This window comes from Schistocerca cancellata, chromosome 8 (genome assembly GCF_023864275.1).
Source record: "Schistocerca cancellata isolate TAMUIC-IGC-003103 chromosome 8, iqSchCanc2.1, whole genome shotgun sequence".
Taxonomy (NCBI): Eukaryota; Metazoa; Arthropoda; class Insecta; order Orthoptera; family Acrididae; genus Schistocerca; species Schistocerca cancellata.
Window position 1 is genome coordinate 407,201,497 of NC_064633.1, and position 6,000 is coordinate 407,207,496.

The following is a 6,000-nucleotide window of genomic DNA, read 5'->3' on the forward strand; positions in this document are numbered from 1 at the left end:
TGCGGAATTCAATTCTCCAAAATTGTTTCCCCTCGGATGACCGTAATGCGGTTACTGCTTTCACTCATCGCACGAATACCGAAACGGCAGATATTAAGATAAGCGATCACGGAATAGAAAGTCAAGTAAAACTGTGGGAAGTTGGCTGGAGACTCTACAGAGGTTATGCGAATGAGGTTGTTCCTTTCTTAGCAGCGGCTCATCGACGGGTGGCGTCGGTGAAAAAAAATTGTATTTTACGCTAAATGGATTATTCATTTTAACAATTTTTCATGTATGAGTTCTTTTATCTAAGGTACCAAAATAATGTCAGTTATTCAGATTTAACTTTTGATGAGCACAAATCCGAAGTACAAACTCTGTTCCACTTACGTACTTTATGGTGCGTGGAAGCGAATACTATTTTAGCAAAATGTTTTACGTTCCACTGGAATCAGTATTCGCCGGCATCCAACATACAAATTGTTACAATACAGGAAACATTTCTTAAACACATATATGATTTATATTAATAATGGAGCGCGGTTAGGTTGCCAAGTTCACATAATAACGCGAAAAAAGATAAGTTTTACCTTTTTTATGTATGTTTTCTTTAGCTGGGCTATCAATACAATAATACAGTGCCTGAGCTGCTGTCATAGCATTCTTCATATACATACTGTTAAACAGTCTGCATATAATAGAGGAAATCGTGCTCTATACTAGGATGCCTTAAAAAAGGCCCGCTTCCGAGGAATAAGGAAGACAGAAAGCAGCGAAGATCGCTTATCAGAAAGATTTGATATGCGAAACTCTGTAAGAGACGATTCAATTTAATTCCTCTGCGCTGAGACCATAGAAATATGTCTTTGATAAATCTTTATCTAATTGCTCTAAAGTCTGTAACTTTGCGGTTGACATGTAGGACACTGGAGCAACGAACTATACCAAATAATCTCTTTGAGTTATCAGTCTTCTGACCGGTTTGATGCAGCCCCCCACGAATTCCTCTCCTGTGCCAATCTCTTCATCTCAGAGTTGCATTTGCAACCTACTTCCTAAATTATTTGCTGGACGTATTCCAATCTCTGTCTCTCTCCACAGTTTTTGCCCTCTACAGCTCCCTCTAGTACAAAAGTCATACAATGATGTCTTAACGGATGTCATATCATCTTGCTCCGTCTTCTTCTCATTGTTTTCCACATATTCTTTTCCTCTCCGATTCTGCGCAGAACCTCCTCATTCCTTACCTTATCAGTCCACCTAATTTTCAACATTCGTCTGTAGCACTGCGTCTCAAATGCTTCGATTATCTTCTGTTCCGGTATTCCCAAAGTCCATGTTTCACTACCATACAATGCTGTACTCCGAACGTAACTTCTCAGAAATTTCTTCCTCAAATTATGGCCTATTTTTGACACTAACAGACTTCTCTTGTACAGGAATGCCCTTCTTGACAGTGCTAGTCTGCTTTTCATGTCCTCCTTGCTCCGTCCGTCGATGGTTAGTAGAATTCCCTAACTTCATCTACTTCGAGAGCATCAATCCTGATGTTAAGTTTCTCGCTATTCTCATTTCTGCTACTTCTCAGTACTTTCGTCTTTCATCGATTTACTCTCTATCCATATTCTATACTCATCAGATAGTCCACTTCGTTCAGCAGATCATGTAATTCTTCTTCACTTTCACTCAGGATAGCAATGGTGTCAGCGAAGCGTATCATTGATATGCTTTCATTCTGAATTTTAATTCCACTGCTGAACCGTTCTTTTATATCCATCATTGCTTCTTCGATGTACAGATTGAAGAGTAGGGGCGAAAGGCAACATCCCTGCCTTACACCCTTTTTAATTCGAGCGCTTCGTTCTTGGTCGTCCACTCTTATTGTTCCCTCTGGCCCCTTGTATATTTTGTATATTACCCGTCTCTCCCTATAGTACCAATATTTTTTTAGAATTTCGAACCACTTGCACCATTGCTTCCATTATCAACCGCAACGTCAGAATTGCCTCTCCGATGCCTTTACCTTTCCTAAAGCCAAACTGATCGTCATCTAACACCACCTCAATTTTCTTCTCCATTATTCTTGACAGCAACTTGGATGCATGAGCTGTTAAGCTGATTGTGCGACAACTGTCGCACTTTTTAGCTCTTGCAGTCTCCGGAATTGTGTGGATGATATTTTTCCGAATGTCAGATGGTATGTCACCTGACTCATACAGAATATTCGTTTTGTTGCCACTCCGCCCAATGATTTTAGAAATTCTGATGGAATGTTATCTATCAACCTCTGCCTTATTTGATCTTAAAGCTCTATTAAATTCTGATTCTAATACTGGATCCCATATCTCATCTAAATCGACTCCTGTTTCTCCTTCAATCTTCCCCCTCATAGAGGTCTTCAATGTACTCTTTGCACCTATCCGCTCTGACCTCTGCGTTTAGCGGTGGAATTCCAGTTGCGCTCTTAATGTTGCCACCCTTACTTTTAATTTCACCGGAGATTGTTTTGACTTTCCTATATGCTGGATCAGTCCTTCCGAAAATCTTTTCTTTCACCTACATAAACAACTGAAGAGTGTCAGCGAAAACTTTTTCGATCTCTCATGGAAATGTTTCAGTATGTCCCTATAGTTCATTAGCACGCTACTATGAAAAGGTCGAATTTTAGAGAAACGATAATATCTGAGTATCGTCTTGCTTAAATAATAGGGTAAGACGCGCACGTCCGCCGGAACAAGCCTCGGAACGCCCAACAGTACCGACCGACCGCCCTGTCATTCTCAGCCGACATGGGCACCCCGAGCGTGGATATGGAGGGTCCTGACGTCATCACATCGCTCTCCCGGTCATCGGTCGTTGTTAGTTTTCCTGACCGGAGCAGCCACATCTCAGTCAAGTAGATGCTTAACGGGCTCACAATGGCTGAGTGCATCCTGCTTGCCAACAGCGCTCGGCAGACCCGGATTGTCACCCACCCAAACTGCACATATGGTTCGCTATAAAATATTTAAAACAACATGATGGGAAGAAATTACTGTACAGAGCTAGCGGGGCCACTATATTTCCAAAGTGATGTTACAAAATAGATTACAAAGAACAGGCAACGATGAAAACCTGATTGTAATATCCGAACTAATAGGGAGCTAGGATCTGGGAGTATTAAGTTGCTGAGCGTAAATAAAATATTTGCTTACAATAGAGGCCAAACTTTAAATTTCGAAGACAAGCAACATTGTGTCAACATACTACCACTATCCGGCTGCATACCCGACAGGAGTATCGTCGTATCACAAGCGATACGTGTTCGCCAGAGAAGCCTAGCCTTAATTACAAGGATAAGCAGCATTGACTGGCCACAGAGACCAAGTTGAAAACATTAAATTCTGGTAAGTACACGATAAAATTAGCAGCATTTTAAAAGAAAAGTCTCTGCAATATACAGCAACAGATAACTGAAACTTTAAAATAATTTACACGTTTTTGAAGCAGATAGAGCTGACTGTTGCATCACTAGATATCAAAAACACATAGATGAGAATATTTATAGAAATTATATACAGTGAATATGGCTGTGGAGCAGACTGAGGGGACGGCAGCAGTAGAATATGTGACTTCGAACATGCAAAATGGAGTACAGATAAGTCGCCAGGCGTTACCAGCTACTTTTATGGCTTAAAGCATATGAACTGGACAGAAACAGTAGTTGGCTCGGTTTCGGCAGACGCCCTGAATAGTTGTTCGAAGCGGTACAGATTCTAAAATATGCACACCGAATAAAAATTAAATTCACATAGCAAGTGAATTACAGTCAGTACATAGGCCCCTGAACACAAAACAGACATGAGTGCATGCAACTGAACACTTGAACCTTCGAGTACTAAAACTAAAGAAATATAAAAAGTACTTTAACTCAGAAATTCTAAAATTTACACCTATAGTGTAAAGAGAAAACGACATTTTGAAAGTGACAGCCTCTTACAGTTAAATAAATGTCTAACTTAGTCATGTTCTTATAGCTAGGATTCTGATCTACATTAAAGGCATCGGCCAAACCACGACCATAGAATGGTCCGAATCAGTTTATGACAAGTCCAACAAGCGACGCTTGAAAGTAGGGTGTCTCGAGAATAGCGACCAGCAACGGCCGGCCGGTGTGGCCGTGCGGTTTAGACGCTTCAGTCTGGAACCGCGTGACCGCTACGGTCGCAGGTTCGAATCCTGCCTCGGGCATGGATGTGTGTGATGTCCTTAGGTTAGTTAGGTCTAATTAGTTCTAAGTTCTATGCGACTGATGACCTCAGAAGTTAAGTCGCATAGTGCTCAGAACCATTTGAACCATTTTGACTAACAACGCAGACAAGAAGTGGTGTTCATCATTTTTCCTGTATCAGGCTAAAGTCAGTCACAGACGGTGTATGTGGCCACGTCCACCATGATAGGCTACAGGGAACACATCACACTCGAACTCCAGAAAACGTCCCGCCACCGTACAGGCAGGGCAGTGCTGCACCGCCTAATAGGCGAAAGCATGGCCGGCGGGGTAAGCACAACCATTCAAACGTGGAGAACGGACCACCACAACTCCAAGGCAAAAAGCCACGTTTCCAAGCGAGGCTCCGTCCGCTAACGCCCAGGAGCCCGCCTCTGTGAGGGCTGTGCTCGAGCTTAAATCGCACTCGGGGTGCTGTTAAGGTGCCACGGCCAGAGACACCAAGGAAACCGTATCTAAGAAACGCTACCCAAAGAGGCTTTACGAGTGCAGCTATCGATATGAATGCATGCACGCCTCAGCATCTACATACAAAACAATAAAAAATCCTTTCTTATACGAGGTTGTATTGCTGACTGTGAAATGTAAAGTGTAGATGCCTTTCGTTTGTATAACTCTGTTTCACTTAAATACATGAAATAATCGTTTATTGCATTTTTATCTTGGAGAAGGCAGTTGTTCTTGAAGACATTTTTCCAAGACACTGGGGCGAGTAAGGAGATGTACTGTGGATCGAGGACAGGATGTCAAATCCAACACCTTTCAGCTGTCTATTTTCCAAACTTATTTTATTTGGCTATCAATTTCGGCGATTTACCACGCCGTCTTCAGGCCCCTGACCGACGTTTAGGAAGATTCCACCTCGGTTCTGGTGAAAACAGTGGCCAGCAACACTATATTAGTAGATTTCCGCTTGCTATAGCGATCACTTCAACCATCAACTGCCGACTGTTAGATAAATATTGTTTGATTTGACATCCTGTATCGAAACAGCCGAGTACCGCAACCATCTCTGAAAAGATGGACATACAGAGGATCGAAGTAGGTACAGCTCGTTTTCCATCCACTCCCGGTGCCGAAGTCTGCACCCGGTGCATAGGCTCTCGACCCGAAGATAAGGTGGTTACAGTGCTGCTGGTAGGTGATATCTTCACTGCCAGTGTTTAGCCGGCATGGGGAGGGGAGGTGGCGGCGACAGGTTCCTCACCAGTATTTCCGAAAATTTATTTCCTATCTACAGGGTGGTCCATGGATCGTGTCCGGGCCAAATATCTCACGTTATAAGAGTCAAACGAAAAAACTAGAAAGAACGAAACTTGTCTAGCTTGAAGGGGGAAACTAGATGGAGCTATGGTTGGCCCATTAGATGGCGCTGCCATAGGTCAAACGGATATCAACTGCGGTTTTTTTAAATAGGAACTCCTAATTTTCATTACATATTCGTGTAGTACGTAAAGAAATATGAATGTTTTCGTTGGACCACTTTTTTCGCATTGTGGTAGATGGCGCTGTAATAGTCACAAACATGTCGCTCACAATTTTAGACGAACAGTTGGTAACAGGTAGGTTTTTTAAATTAAAGTACAGAACATAGGTACGTTTGAACATTCTATTTCGATTGTTCCAATGTGATACATGTACCTTTGTGAACTTATCACTTCTGAGAACGCATGCTGTTACAGCATGTTTACCTGCAAATACCACACTAATGCAATAAATACTCAAAATCATGTCCGTCAACCACAATG